General features: G+C 35.3%; 1 protein-coding gene and 1 long non-coding RNA gene across 5 annotated transcripts in view; one reads left to right on the top strand and one right to left on the bottom strand.

Annotated features, from left to right (window-relative positions):
* LOC134657883 (uncharacterized) overlaps positions 1–16,911 on the bottom strand; it is a 485,626-nt gene that overhangs the window by 166,333 nt on the left and 302,382 nt on the right. The window lies entirely within an intron of this gene.
* Positions 1–16,911, top strand: part of LOC134657799 (A disintegrin and metalloproteinase with thrombospondin motifs like) — a 231,981-nt gene that overhangs the window by 20,055 nt on the left and 195,015 nt on the right. The window contains exon 1 of one of the 4 annotated variants that reach the window (XM_063513357.1): positions 13,955–13,973. The exons of the other annotated variants lie outside the window; for them this stretch is intronic. The gene's annotated coding sequence lies outside the window, so the exon portion shown is untranslated. Of the gene's footprint in view, positions 1–13,954; positions 13,974–16,911 lie in introns of those variants that run through there. 4 annotated transcript variants of the gene reach the window in all.

The raw sequence follows: 16,911 nt of genomic DNA on the forward strand, positions 1-16,911 counted from the left end.
ACAGATGATGTATTTCTGTTGCCGCTATAACAACAAAGACTAAAAACAGAATAAAATAAAGATTTAAGTGGGGCTCCCATACAACAAACGTGATTTTTGACTGAAGTTAAGCAACGTCGGGCGGGGTCAGTACTTGGATGGGTGACCGTTTTTTTGCTTGTTTTGCTCTATTTTTTGTTGATGGTGCGGAACCCTCCGTGCGCGAGTCCGACTCGCACTTGGCCGGTTTTTTGTTTATGGCAAGGTTATTGAGTTATTGTAATTTTGGTGTGATATTGATTTGTCATTGAAACCAAAATACGCAATTCAACAAAAATATAATAATATTTACGAGATTTTGTTGATGCTATTTGCAGGTCTCTCGATCCTGATCTTTAATCGACATTAAACTCTCGTGAGTCATACTAACATTAAGCTAATTTTAGGGTTTTACTCATGTATTTTTAGTCACTCGTGCGACATGTTTCGCAGAGCCTAGGTCTCCATTTTCAAGCACTAACATGAGCATAAGTACCCACTTATGAGTATCCACTGATGTGGATACTAGGCAGAGTAGGCTATCGTGCTAGCCTAGCTGCAGACCTAGCTCCCCGAAACATGGCGCGCGAGTAACTAAAATTACTTTTTTTAAAGTTAAAATTTTGTTAGTCTATTTATCTTCTTAATTAGTTCTTTAAAACTAGCAACCCGCCCCAGCTTCGCCCGGGTTAACAAATAATACATAAACCTTCCTCTTGAATCACTCTAATATCTATTTAAAAAAAACTGCATTAAAATCCGTTGCGTTTTAAAGATCTAAGCATACAGACAGACAGACAGACAGCCGGGAAGCGACTTTGTTTTATACTAGGTATGTAGTGATTAAAATATTTATCGGTAAGGTATACAATGCCGCGCGACACTGTGGCCATCGACAATAACTTAATGTCAATAAGGTTCCTTTTCATAGATAATGCCCCATATTTATGCGTAAGATGTTTATGCAGATCAATTTATTGTGATCCCAGTAAGTAACTCGAGTTAGGTTATCTAAACGCAATAACTCGACCGATCTGCGCTTACGCAATTCTAGCGAAAGTGAAAGCACAGTAGATAAAACAGTACGGGCATTTTGCAGGGCTGTTGTGTGTAACAAAGTTATTATACATCTTATTATGAGTTCATTATGTAAATTCTTAATGAGGGACAACATTAGTATGGTTTTTAAAACAATAAAGAAAATCACAAAGTATAATTTGACCAAGTGTAATTGATATCGTTATTAACTTTGATTGTTGAGTCAAATGACACAGGCCAGAAAAAGGTCACAAGGTACATGGATGTGTACAATACAACAAAAGATAAAACCCACATAAATATCCCGTTTTTCTTATTTGAGTCTCTATTTAGTAGCGGAAAATATCCCGACTGTAAAGGTACAGCGTACTAGTCAGCTGCAGAGAGAGGTGACCACCTTGCATAGACTGATTGTATGCACGGTCACCCTCTCTCTGCAGCTGACCGTACAAAATAACTTTAGATTCACTTAACTTTGCAATTTCTATGGGAAAGACTTACGGGTCCAAATTTTCTGCCTCGCACAGCTAAACTGTGGAATGAACATTCGCTTGCGGTATTTCCGGACCGATACGACCTTCAAACCTTCAAGAAAAGAGTGTACTCCCGTCTCAAGTAGGGCTCGCGGTCGAGTCCGTGTTTCGTTTACACGTTTCGAATACCCGTTTCCGAATAACACGTACACGGTTTTCTGGCCCGTTCCGCACGTGTAATTAAGAAACGTGTAATTAAGATCCGTTTCCACGGATAAACGGGTATTCGAAGAAACGGATCTTATTTACCCGTGGCTCCGGAGACGTCCTTGACGAGTAGCGAATAGGGCTCGCGGTCGAGTCCGTGTTTCGTTTACACGTTTCGAATACCCGTTTCCGAATAACACGTACACGGTTTTCTGGCCCGTTCCACACGTGTAATTAAGAAACGTGTAATTAAGATCCGTCTCCACGGATAAACGGGTATTCGAAGAAACGGATCTTATTTACCCGTGGCTCCGGACACGTCCTTGACGAGTAGCGAAGGAACGAACCGGCGTACTTAAGAGCTAAAAATGAATAGACAAAAGATTTATGACGAGTTTCTGTCATATTTAACCTTATTCCGTTGTTCATAGAGTCGAAATCCAATAAACGGTTTACAAAACCCTTTTCTGAGCAGGTAGCTTTTGCTTGCAATGTTGCAATACGAGTAGAAAATTAGAAATACAGTATACCTATGCTACTTATCAAAACAGTATTTTATAAAGACTTTATGGTTTATTATATAACTTGATAGCAATAAATATAAAGTGCTAGCAATAAAATATAAAAACAATAAAGAGTAAGTATAAAGACTGTACACGATAAAATCTGGCCATGCATTTTTAATAATCTGTAGATATAAGTCCTATAAGTATATAGTAAAAATTCAATCGATTGTCAATCATATCACTGACATTACCTACAATGTATATATGAGTTTTCTTTCTCGAATAGGTATATTTCATCGAATATATTCTGTCAATAAGAAATGTATATTTTTTAATCTAATTATTTTTTAACTTACGTAAGCCAGACATCTTAGTGTTATTATAGTAAACTATGTAAAAATTAAAGAATAAACATGTGTATCTGCCAATAAGAAATGTACTTACAACTTTTAATATACATAATTAATTTAGAATTTGCGAAAAGTCTTACATCTTATCATATAAAATGAACTTTAAGACTGTACTAATAAATATTATTTACAATATTTAGCAACATAACAAAAACTATTTTAAATTAAAGTAACTTGGAAAGACTGTATTTTATGAATTGATCGACTAAGTGGCGAACTGGAGTCATACTTAAACACAATATTTTAAAAATCATATTTATTTCTTGTTCATTCTAATTGTTTTTTCTGTCCCTCTTATCATAGAAAATGCTTTTTAGTGTGGTGCGGGCTGTGCGGCTTTAAAACAATGGGAAACATTTACTTCTTAAATGTTTGCCGCTGCATTTGTTACAATTTCTTGTGTAGACGTGTTCACCTTATTACACCGACATAAAGCTGTGGCAGTTCTGATAATGGTTTGGGAACCTAATTGTTTTCGGCGATATCAGACAAAAGGGTATTGGAAAACAACACGTTCTATTGAATGGAATACCATCGCGCCGGCCGGCATTTATTACCTGAACACTCGTGTGAAAGTGACCCACGTGAACATGAATGATTACCAATTTTGAGATCTATCTTAATGTATGTAGCAATATAATCGCAAGGTAACCAAGGTAGCGTTTCGAATGCCGCTTGCGAGTACTTTTTTTTGCGTCGTTGGCAGATTTGCTGTTTTCGCGCAGCAGTAAATTGATAAAAATAACAAATAACCACAAAGTAATTCATAATTATTTTCTAACCACAAAGTAATTTTTAACTAATATAGGTAGTATTTGTCTGCACATCTATTCTTCACGAAACTATATTACTTACACCACTATATAAAATGTGTTTCTTTGATTGAAATATAATTATGTAACAAAATTAGCTTAAAGAATAAGAATTTTTTATTTGCGATAAACATTACCAGCAATCATAGTAAAAAAAAATGAAGGTTTTAAACTAGGGACTGTTTAGTATTTTTAATTTTAAACCTACTCGAGGTTTAAAATTAAAAATAGTAGACAATATAGAATATAGGGACACCTACTTCTTTGATTCATATATTGTATAGTTGGCTAAATATGTTATATCAACACAGTTATAAATAATTTTAAAAAATTCGTACGGCAAACGAGTTCATCTGAAGTCAACATTCAATATTAGACCTTGCATACCCAGACTTAGAGCATTGATTGGGTCAAATTGTTTCGGATCCGTTCGGGCCGGTGTTAAGTACCCGTGTAAACGGAGATACGGATCTGAGAAACGTGTCTTGGGAACGTTTATTGGAGACGTATCCGGATCCCGGCGGTTCCGTGTAAACCGTGTTCTTAGCACCGCCGGGCTTAAGAACACGGGTATTCGTTTCGGCGTGTAACACGGATACCGGGAGCCCTAGTAGCGAAGGAACGAACCGGCGTAGGTACTTAAGAGCTACAAATGAATACTTAGACAAAAGATTCATGAGGAGTTTCTGTCATATTTAACCTTATTTCGTGGTTCATAGAGTCGAAATTCAATAAACGGTTTACAAAACCCTTTTCTGAGCAGGTAGTTTTTGCTTGCGATGTTGCAATACGAGTAGAAAATTAGAAATACAGTAGGTATAGGTATGTAGGTATGCTACTATCAAAAAAGTATTTATATAAGACTTCAAATACTAATACTTTATGGTTTATTATATAACTTGATAGCAATAAATATAAAGTGCTAGTAATAAAAAATAAAAGCAATAAAGAGTATAAAGAGAAGACTGTACGATAAAAACTGGCCATGCATGATCTGGTAATACATACAATATTCTTATCAATTGCACATTATTAAACAGTTCTTATATTTTTAATAATCTGTAGATATAAGTCCTAGAAGTATAATTAAAATTCAATCAATTGTCAATCATATTACTGATATTACCTACAATGTATGTGTGAGTTTTCTCGAATAGGTATATTTTATCGAATAAATATTCTGTCAATAAGAAATGTATATTTTTTAACCGTATTATTTTTAACTTACGTAAGCCAGGCATCTAGGTATTAAGTATTATAGTAAACCATGATAAATAATCAGTTGTATCTGCCGCTGCATTTGTTACAATTTCTTGTGTAGACGTGTTCACCTTATTACACCGACATAAAGCTTATAATTGGTTGTGGCAGTTCTGATAAGGGTTTGGGAACCTACTTGTTTTCGGCGATATCAGACAAAAGGGTATTGGAAAACAACACGTTCTAATGAATGGAACACCAGCGGCCGGCATTTATTACCTGAACACTCGTGTGAAAGTGACCCAAGTGAAAATGAATGATTACCAATTTTGAGATCTATCTTAATGTTCTTAACAATATAATCGCTAGGTAACCAAGGTAGCATGGGTTTCTTTTTAAGGTTCTAGCGTGAAATCTTGCGTTTCGAATGCCGCTTGTGTGTACTTTTTTTTGCATCGTTGGCAGATTTGCTGTTTTCGCTCAGCAGTAAATTGATAATAATAAGATTTGGTGCCCTTGGGAGGGTGCCCAATACGCAGGCAGCGTTCCCGCGCTGGATTGTGATTGCAATTCTCTGCGCGAGAAAGCTACCCGCGCGGGGGTCGCCCGTTGCAAGAAGAAATAACCACGAAGTAATTCATACTTATTTTCTTAACTGTTATTTTTAACTAATATAGGTAGTATTTGTCTGCACATCTATTCTTCACGAAACTATATGACTTACACAATAGGCTAGGCTATCATTTTCATTTATGGTATCAATCGATCGGGTTTGTTTTTAGGATCAAATGTCTATATGGGACCCATTGCGTTAAAGTAACACAAAAGTCAGAATTTGTAGTCAAAGGCCGACAGTCGCACTTCACTCGCGAAACGCCCTATACAAAACGGCCAGGGGCCGTGACGTCATCGCCCATCTTGTAGTATGGACAAAACAAGAAAATTGCGTTTTTGTCGGTGAAATATTGCGTTTATGTATATAGTTGCTATACAATATTTTTTTGGATGAAATGTAAGGAATCGAATGGTACCCTTATACTTTTATCGTTTTTGGAAGTTAAAAAAACTTAAATTTTGAATCTTTCAGGTCCTGTATTTTTGTAATTTTTAAATATTTTATTTTAATATCCACATTATTGTGATAAATTGCTCGTTTGCTATCTATTTTACTAGATTTTGTTATAAAATTCATCATGTGTCATCATCCCTATTATACATGTATAAAATGTATTTCTTTGATTGAAATATAATTATATTAATTATGTAATTAATAATAAATATGTTAGCTTAAAAGCAATAATAGTAAAAAAATAAGGTTTTAATTTAAACTAGGGACGAGTAGGTTTAAAATTAAAAATAGTAGACAATATACGATAGGGACACCTACTTCGATTAATATATTGAATAGTTGGCTAAATATGTTATATCAACACAGTTATAAATAATTTAAAAAAAATCGTACGCCAAACGAGTTCATCTGAAGTCAACATTCAATATTAGACCTTACATACCCAGACCTAGAGCATTGATTGGGTCAACCTGTTTCGGATCCGTTCGGGCCGGTGTTAAGTACCCGTGTAAACGGAGATACGTGTCTGAGAAACGTGTCTTGGGAACGTTTATTGGATACGTATCCGGATCCCGGCGGTTCCGTGTAAACCGTGTTCTTAGCACCGCCGGGCTTAAGAACACGGGTATTCGTTTCGGCGTGTAACACGGATACCGGGAGCCCTAGTCTCAAGCCAGCAACGCACTTTCAACCCTAGTGTCGCGGGTGTCCATGGGCGGCGGTAATCGCTTGCCATCCGGCGATTCGTCTGCTCGTTATTTCATAAAATAACTTAAATTTGAGATTCTAAGTGCAAATTAGAGCTAACTCAATATTATCTCAGCTCTGTTTGGTTTAGAACCGGTCATACCAACGGCGTCTGTAAATTAACCATTCGTAAACCTTAATTCAAAGCACTAAGGTATATTATTAGTCAGCTAAGTTATAAGAGTGTCGCTATTTGTATAGGTATGTCGGCGGCCGATTGAAAATTCCGCCCGATCGTAAAGTTTCTGTGTAATGTTTTGACGGGAGTCACAATGAACCAATATGAGTACGTAGATAGGTGGCATGTTCGTTAGGTTGCTGCAGAACGCAGATGCCCGAAGTGTAAACTGTCCAGGAAAAAGAATCCCACTTCAGTGATTTTGACATTTCACGATATGCCTAGGCATTTCATGATCTGCCTGATTTTACAATTTGCCGCCGACATATATTTGCTTCGCAGTCTCACTGGACTAACGTTAGTTACGTTTGCCCGGTTTGCCATTTAAGAGCCAACAGGAGTGGTCATTTCTCCATACAAACGTACTCGACTGTTTCCTCCGTGGGTTTTGATTTTTTCAACACAGATTAATATTGTCAATATCTGTGTCGGACCGTTTTGCTTTTTTTGATATTTTCGTTTTTTAAGGCGCTTAGAGCCCTTCAAAAATGGTCAAAATTGCCTAATTGATTACGCCGCAATGAGAGGCGTGGTATTCAAAACTGATATTAATTAGCCAAAAAAACAAATCGGTCCGACACAGATAATTTCATAATCATTTAGATTTACAAATTTGGTTACGATTGGTTAAGTTTTGGAGGAGGAAACAGTCGAGTACGAAACCTCGATTTTTGAGATTATTACGCAGGATTTTTCGCATTGTCCTTATCGCACTAGTTTTAGGAGCCGCTTCCGTTAGCGAGACGGGTATATTTACCTAAAATATTTAAATCTCAGCTCCTGTTTCGTCTTAATTTTAAGTTTTATGACTATTGCAATAGAGATTACGGATGTATGTATAAGTAGTCTGTTTTCATTATGGCTGGCAGGCATGAGTGGTTGAATTTCAAAGTATATTGATAATAAAATTACAGTACTATAGTTTGTCAAAGGACTGTCTCATTTCAAACATAGACAGAGAGAATCATACTATCTTTGTCTTACACTAGTACTAGCACCCAAAAGAAAAGGATGAGTAGTTTTATTGTTCTTATTTACCTACTGATAAATTGGTTTGACGAACTATATATGCAACCATGCAATGGTACATTTATGATACTTGTCACATATTCTGGCCTTTTAATATATACATGCTGCCTAAGGCAATTATAAACCACAGGTTTTATAAAAACTAGTACCTAACTAATTATGTTATGATTGTATGGTTTTCCCAGTAATTTGTCAGTAGCAAATATAACTAGTAAATATAAATGGTCTGAGGTGAGCTATAGGTACCTACTTATGTCACTAATCACCATGGCTCCGCCATTTAAAAAAAATTCAAAACACTGAATTGACAATCAAATCCAAATTATCATTGAATTTGCTGACAAAATCACATCGTTTGAGAATTTGTTTTCCTAATGTTTTGGTGCTTCTCCGTGTAAAACTTCTTTTTTTGCACTTTTGGGATCACATTGGTCTTGCAAATCAGTTACAATAAGTATGCGTTTTTCTCAAAGACCGTTTCACGTAGATAATTATCTGAAATTTCACATTTCACATAAACAAATACATTGTTAAAAATTGTGTAATGTACGGAACCCTTGGAACGCGAGTCCGACTCGCACTTGGCCGGTTTTTTTATAGTTACAAATGAACCACGATTTGCGGACCCCTGATTAAAAAGAATATTACGAGACGACCAATCGAGCGCATATGGAAGATTCACTTTACAATATTCCCATCCGATCACAATCTTATACAATCCCAGATCCTTTCACTGACCAGTCTAACCCGATCTCTAGATCCATACCAATAGACCATGCACGTATACTGGTTCTCTTAAAAGATAGCTTCGCCAATGTTCCATGAGCGATTAGAATTAAATATAGAATGCTCAATCGTAGAGGTAAGAGGTGAAGGCTGTCCTTTCATCTTTATCATTCACAACACTAATAGCAACAGAAGTGACCATAGGTAGACCTTTTGTAGTCACTATAAGGTCTATATTCGGTCAACTATGTCGAAAATGGCACGATAAACCAATGTAAGGTTGATCTCTGTATACGTAGACTTGCTATAGGTTTTGAGGTCTAGTTATAGCAGTGAATTTGTAAACTGGTTTAGAAGTTGATACGTTTTCGTATGTACGAATCGAGGCTGGATTTTAAGTACGGGTTTATTACTAATTGGATTTTATATGGACGTAAATGTACCGGATTTTTTACGTCAATGTGTAAATAATTAAATATGTAGGTAATGTTTATGTATGAGTATAGGTATGTATTATTATTTGTTTATTTTTATTCGCATGGTGATTTGTTTGTTACTTATCTGTGTATTTAGGGATAGGTTTCTTTCATTGCACTTGAAACACCTACTGATGTAGATTTATTACTTTCCGCTACCCAAAGGTTGTCTGGAAGAGATCGCTTTTTAGCGATAAGACCGCCTGTTGTTTACCTCTGCTTGTGTTTCTGTTTTCTTTTTGTATTGTTTTCTTTTATTGAGGTGTGCAATAAAGAGTATTGGTATTGTATTGTATTGTATTGTTTAAGCAAAAAATAGGTTTATAAAATACTATACAAAGTAAATAGACAAACACACATAACTGTTGAACTGAATTGAAGAAAACAAACAATTAACAGATGTTCAAAATTACTCTTCCGACTTCGATACTCGGTCTAAAACCAAATTTTGTGGACAAGACAATTCAGCCAGGATATACTTTACACATGCATTTACACAATCAATTTTATTAATCTTTGATATGAGCTATCATCACACGGCCTCAAGCCCTACTTAAAGCACCATCAAATTACGAAGATAATCCCTTTAAAGTTCAATTACCACTCATCAGCGAATGGTCATCTTATGTCAACCTATAAAAGCGGATTTAACATTTAATATGATTGCGCAAAATAATAAATCTTGCTTGAATATGTCACGGATCATACCTTCTCTGGCACTTTGTTTTCGATCGTGTTTATAAAAGGTCGTAAAATGGTTCTCACCGGTTGAATTAATCATCACCGTCCTTTCAACTTTTATAAAAAATAAAGTTATATGCCACCTTCAGTCTTAATTCCAAGCAATAGAGGTGATAAAAGAGGTTTCGTACAGATACATTTTTACTTTTCGATGGACGTTAGCGTCACTACATAGTATAAAAGCTTCCCGCTGTCTGTCTGTCCCTATGTATGGTTAGATCTTTAAAACTACGCAACGGATTATGATGCGGTTTTTTTAAATAGATAGAGTGATTCAAGAGGAAGGTTTATGTATAATTTGTTAACCCGTGCGAAGCCGCGGCGGGTCGCTAGTTTGCCGATAAATGATTGTCATCTTGGCTACCGTTCTCAGCTTCCTTATAGTTGCCTGCCACTTAGAAATCGAAACTAAAAGTGACATTACGATGTCAACTGCAGCTGAATTACTGTTGCGGCGTCATTGTTGATAATTTCAACTTCAACTTCAACATTTATTCAGCAAATAGGCCACAAGGGCACTTTTACACGTCACCATTGAATTTACATACAAGCAAAATAATTTTTACATCAACAATTATTAAATACAACTACAACTACCAAATCAAACTAACGTAATACAATTACTTAGAGATGTATAAGGTCTCTTAATGTCGAATTACATAAAAAAAACTATAATAATACATACACAGATACATGGAAAAAAATCTAAACGTATTTAGAGGTGTAAATGTCTCTAAGTGTCAGAACTAAAAAATAACATAGTTTATCAAATTATCCTTAGAGATGTATAGGGTCTCCAAGAGTCACAATCCTGTATGATTAACACATTACGAGAAAAAAAACAATACGAGAACCGAATGAGGCGTCTCACTGCAATTAAATTAAAAAATAGAGTTACTAAATATATTCGTGTTAGCTTAAACAGACCCGTCTCCACAAACAGCACCCGTTCACGAGTACGACGCGTATCTCAGCCATCGCCTCCATCAACCTTCATTCGGGAAAGTGGCGACCCGATCAACGACGCCACCGTAAGCAAAGACTTTTAAGCGATCATGACATGTTCAAGCTACCGGCCTATATTAATATTAAAATAGTGATAACACTTAGCTGTGAGACACAGCATTTTGTGCTCGTATGTTACTCGTATTTTATCAAGGAGGGACTGGACATTCTGGGAATTGGACGTACAGCGACTGGACATTCGGGAAATCGGACGTAAAAGGATTGGATATTCGGGGAAATGAACATTCGAGGCCACAATCGAAATTGAGATACATCGTCGGCGACAACAACGACCCCATAACAGTGAAGTAGCTGTAGTTAAAATCGGAACCTTACCTTTATTGTTGCGGCATTACTGCGGCGGCCGCGTGTAGGAGTCTCGTTGTTTCCCATAAAGTTTTAAGTTATAATGTATTGTTTGTCATATTATAATTAGTCATAAAACTGAAACCGTTAACATTTCAGGATTTTCGTTAGGTTATCTTATAGATAAGTTAGGTTAGGTTTGTTTTATGGCGATCCTGAGTAGTGACGCGTTTCTGAACCAAATGAATTATGACTAACAAAAATGCGGGCAAACAATACATTATGGCTTAAAACGATTTGGGAAACAATAGAGACCCGACGTTCAATCCATCACTCATTTTATCAAGGAAATTGACGGATATAGCGGCAGCATCAACGCCACCGCAGTAATGTCGCCACAGCGATGTAGCTCTGCTGTTGCCACCCGAACATCACCTTAAGATCTGCCAATTGAATGTATATTACACCTTTTGTCAACATTACTTTCTAAAACAATTATTAAAATGTCAGGCTTTCAATTGAGTCTAGACAACAATACTATGCAACCGGACAGATATGGAGAAATCAGGAAATAATTTCAGATAATTTATAATGTGTGTTTACATTTATTTCACCGTTATGTTGCAAACTGTATTACAGTGCAAATAAACGTAAGTTTAAATGCCAAAATAACCTGCGCTTACATAAGTTGCCGTTACATAAGTGTAACCTTTTCAAGTTTTGCAATAGGGAGCTTCTTCGGCGTGACCCGACGGTCTGGCCGCTGAAACGCTTTTACTCGGTAAAGGACTGTCCACACCGTTGCGTTGCGGTTTAGCCGCGCATGTGGCTTAGTATTGCGTATAGAATGTCAAATGTGGAACATAAAACCGCAAGATTCGTCTGAACCGACTGAAACGTAGTATGTAGGTAATTTGGAATGTAAAATAGATCCCAAACAAAACTTTAAAACCCAAAATTGTCTCTTCGGAATTTAGTTTTATCATACATTTATTCTAGAGTCTATACTCCGTTTTTTTTAGCATTAGATATAAGGTAAACAATCTTGATGTGTCTTTTAATTGAAAAACACATTTTAAAAATAACTTACGGTAAATATGTAACAATTATGAATCTAATACGATCTTTTATAGTCTTCTACTTTCGTTATTGATTTTGAAAAGTAATAGTTATTGATTTTTAAAAAGTGTTTTTCAATTAAAAGACATGTCAAAATCGCTTACCTTCTTTCAAGTTCTTTCGAATGCTAAAAAAACGAACTATAAGTAGGTATCTATGTCTGAAGTGATTTGTCAGGGACAAAACTTAACACCACCAAAATTCCTACGATTAGATTAGATTTATTTTGAAAATAGGATTACATTATAAATTGTTAAAGTATGCTGAATTGCTGATGCATTTAGATGGACTCTTATAACTATTTATTTGTTAGCAACATTCGTGTGTTTAAATCGATATACACCAATCCTGCGTTGCTCAATAAACACGCAAACGTGTGTGTAAACGGCCTAATTACTTGTGTAATAAAATAATTAAATCGTTTAATGAGCAGAGTTTTATTTCGTGTATATAGTTTGTGTAAAGATTAATTTTAATGTACGTTGGAATATATGTACCATTAATATACATCGAGGGTTCCTGTAGAGATTCTTGAGTAGGTATCTTTGTCCGTCAGTAGTTTTTGGGATAATATGAATTAGGCATTTTTTTTCCGTAGCTACTAAGAAAACTATTAACGGTAAGTGTTGGTACATTACGTACTTCAGTATTGGATTAACGTCACATTATAACTGTTTTCGAAGAGCATTGACCTCTAGTTTTGGTAAATAACGTTAAGTATTCACTCGTATAATCTATAGGTGGCCATCGTCGTTGAAGTGCCTACTTGTTTAAAAATAATTCGTAAAAATAAAAAGTACAAAAACTGAAATCCCTCTACGGTTTTTAAATTACATATAAACAAATATTGCATATACATATCTTTATAATCACCTTTTAAATTGCTTCATATAGATGGACTCCTCTGATTAGGTGTTAATTATGATACCTAAGTACATTTTTAATTGCTGAAACATTGCCATCTTAATTTTTTAGGAATTTTAGTACCTACATGAGTACAATGTCGCTAACACGACATATCATTATTTGAAGTCGGGTCAGACTTGTTTTCCCTAGGTGAAATCATAGAGATGGACATAACATAGGTCAAATTGAATAACCTTCCTATTTTTAATCACGTCGGCTGGTCTCATATTGTTTCAGATTATATGAAAGAGCGCTAACGCAGAAATTTAAACATATTAATCATTATGTTATATAAGTAGTCATAGATCAGCGGTTCTCAATATTTTTTTTTGACGGAACCCTTTTGGAAAGTGAAATACTTGATGGAACCCTACAATACGGTGGCGGCATAGTAAAATTTTTCGAGGCGACTAAAGCATAGTGTTCTAAATTATTGCGGGACCCCTGCAGGGGTGTCGCGGAACCCTAGGGTTCCGCGGAACACACTTAGAGTATGGCTGTCATAGATAATAAATATTTAAATTAAGTACAAGATATCATCAATGTGCCAATTCCTTCCTGATCGAAGTCGCTAATTATTTACGACAATAAATTAATTTATTCATAAGTATATGCAAAATTAAAATAATGATTAATGCTAAAATCAATATTTGTCATGAACAACGTTAGTAAATTAATAGAGTTATGAATATGACAGCACAATTTATAATTTAGTTATTGGTGTAAATATCATGTTTTACATTTTTTCTTGTCATGTTTATTTAATAAAGACATTCATTAAATATAATTATAAAGGTCCTTTAATGTCTAGAATGTTAAACTATAGAACATTCTTGAGATATTTAGTATGTAGAATATTAGTTTTATAGGTTACTAGCATATATAATAGACAATTTAATGATCGTTGGTCAAGTTGATGAATATATAACATGTACTGATTGATTCGTTTTATATTACAGGTAAGTTGCAGTGCCAACATAGAGCTCTCTGGAAGTGTATTTACTAAGGTATTTGATTGAAACATTCTGCCGTATTCGAACTTCAAGATATTCACAAGAGACGACACGTACTAGATCCATTCTAGATACGTTATAGTTTAGATTTCAACTAGTTCTCTTTTGCAGCGCAATTCGGGCAACCAATGTCACTTTTACGATAGATCGTGTTAGATATCTATTAGATGTGAATTAGATCTCTAAGTAATATCTTGTGGAAATCGTTCAAGAGTATCTCCAGAATCGCGGAAATGTCAAATTTGACAGGTTAGATCTTAAACATATCGTTATTGTATCTTGGCGATGTCTAAAAGATATCTAATAGATGTCTATTACAAAATCCGAATCGGGCCCATTAACGATATTTCTCAATAACTACGGGAAGAGATTTAGTACTACATGCTACATACAACATTAACCTTCTGCTGGGTATCAAAGTTTGCCTGTTTCGATTTTAACTCTGTTAAATCCTATCGACGATACCTAATACAATCGTGTCACCATTTTGTACAACTTGTCTAGTTCACAATTTCAGTTAGCCATAAAACTAAATAGTTTCACGATTAATACATTAAATTTGGTCCCCTAAACACTGCAATCGGGTTATACACACCTCGCCCTTATTCTAATTAACAACATGTCACGAACATAAACTCATTTTTACATTGTCTGACTATTTTAGAAATAATACTAACTAAAATTTACTGTGGGTGAGCCAGCTAATAAATTTGTACTTACATATAAGTATGTAGATGTTAATATTTGCTTATTTTACGCATGCATGCGGCCCCGTGACGATAAAACACGACTGTTAGATTCGATACATATATGATTGACCGTTTGCCATCCCCATTGAAACGATTGTCAAGTTGCGTGTTTAAAAGCGATTGACATAAATTTTGATTTGCGCCATTAATTAATCGTGATTATCAATCGCTTCTTATTATTTAGTTTTTGCCTTTGTCTAACTTAATATCCGAATAATAATTGACTCATACATAAATTCAAGTTGCATCAACCGTACCTACTGTTAGCAGGATTTTTTAATAAAGTATGTTACGTAGGTCTGTTTGACAGTCGCGATTGATTGTCTTGGGACATTTAACATAAAAACCCGTTAGAAGGATTCACCGATTCAATGACTTTCGATTAAACATAGTAAGTGCAATGACATACACAAAATAAACATTACACACTGTTTTTTTTTTTAGTCATAACGGACATTTTACCGATATGTCTTTTCGCACCTCTTATAAGTTAGTCGACTTTAGATTTTATTGCGATGGGTGTAAATGTGTTTACTATAATCGGTAATGTATTTTAAGTATACGTGATTTATTGATCGACATATGTTTTTGATTGCGGCAGTCGTAACTTGTTTTTCTTTGTTTCTTTGCTATAAGTATATTATGTTCAATGAACTTAAGTAGAATAACTATGAATAGACATCCGAATAGCTCAAAAATAACCCCAAGAGAATTGTGCAATAATGTTCCACAACTAAGGCCGCAAAAATATCTGACACGTTCTTATTTGTAGAGCCATAAAAGCGTGTCACATATTTTTGCGGCCTTCGAAGAGTGACTTCGGGCTATGAGTAGATGTTATTGCACGTGACTGTACTGCGCCAAATATTATATGCGGTGCAAGAGATTAGACATATATGTACCTATAATTTGATATGGATGATAAAATTTTAATATCATTATTATTTTTAAATGTCGTTTGATTTCTTTAGAAAATATTCTAATGACCTAGATACAATACCGAGCGACCTTGTATTTTTCCTATATGAAAAGCTGTCCTTGAAATTTTGCAACGTCCGGTCATATGAGGCTTTCTTAACAATAGTTAGAACTACGTCATTTTCCCACGGTTAACCCATTTTCTCAAAGCCCACATTTTAGAATCATTATCTAACTGGGCATAAGCTGGCCAAAATATTAGGCAACAGTTATTACCCATTGAACTCTCTACCCTACTTTTTTACCGTCACGAGCACTTGCTGTCAAACAAAATTGCACCTTAGCTGTTACAAGACTAAGTGCATATTTGAGTATAAGTAGCTAGTTAGATTTTCGTTATGTCACAATAATCCTGAGAACATGCTCAAAATGGCGTTCTTCATGACATTTCCTAGACGATTGTGCGTTGGGAGATCATAGCACAATTATTTATATGACCGTCTGTATTGAAACTTTATGAGCTGGTGATTTTCGTTGCGTAATTTGATATTTGTTTGGTATGTTGGCTATTAACATAATAATGATATGGAAATGTGGGTATTAGGTATAGAGTTAATAGTAAATAGTATACTAAATATCTGGGTGACCGAGCTTCGCTCGGAAAACATATAATAACTCGGAAATACGCGTTTTCCCAGAGATAAGACCTAGCTAGATCGATTTTTCGCCCCCGAAAACCCCTACATACCAAATTTCATCCAAATCGTTAGAGCCGTTTCCGAGATCCCCGAAATATATATTTAAATAAATAAATAAACAAGAATTGCTCATTTAAAGGTATTAGATTAGATAAACATAAAGAGGTGACAACTTTTGACACTGCGCGAGAGTAAAAGACGTGTTTGTATCTGTTATGAAAAAAAAGAACCTTGTGTACCTATGTGTGTCGCACTTATACGCGATAAAAAACTCAGCGGCTTTATTACTTATTCAAGTCGACTGATATTGTTGTATTTGTAAGATACAAATCAGTTGAACAGAGGTGACATCACAGAGTAGTCTATACAAAAAACGCTCTTATTCCCCTAACAATAAAGTCGCCTCAAGATCATTTTGAACACCTCGCTCGCTTAGCAACATCTGCTGCTTCTGCTGCTGTACATGCGCTAGCGACCGATATGTTTGAAGACGGCCGGGTTCTGAGGTACCAAATATACAAAATAAAACCGTCGAATTGATAACCTCCTCCTGATTTGAAGCCGGAT

The sequence above is a fragment of the Cydia amplana genome, chromosome 21 (assembly GCF_948474715.1).
Source record: "Cydia amplana chromosome 21, ilCydAmpl1.1, whole genome shotgun sequence".
Classification (NCBI taxonomy): domain Eukaryota; kingdom Metazoa; phylum Arthropoda; class Insecta; order Lepidoptera; family Tortricidae; genus Cydia; species Cydia amplana.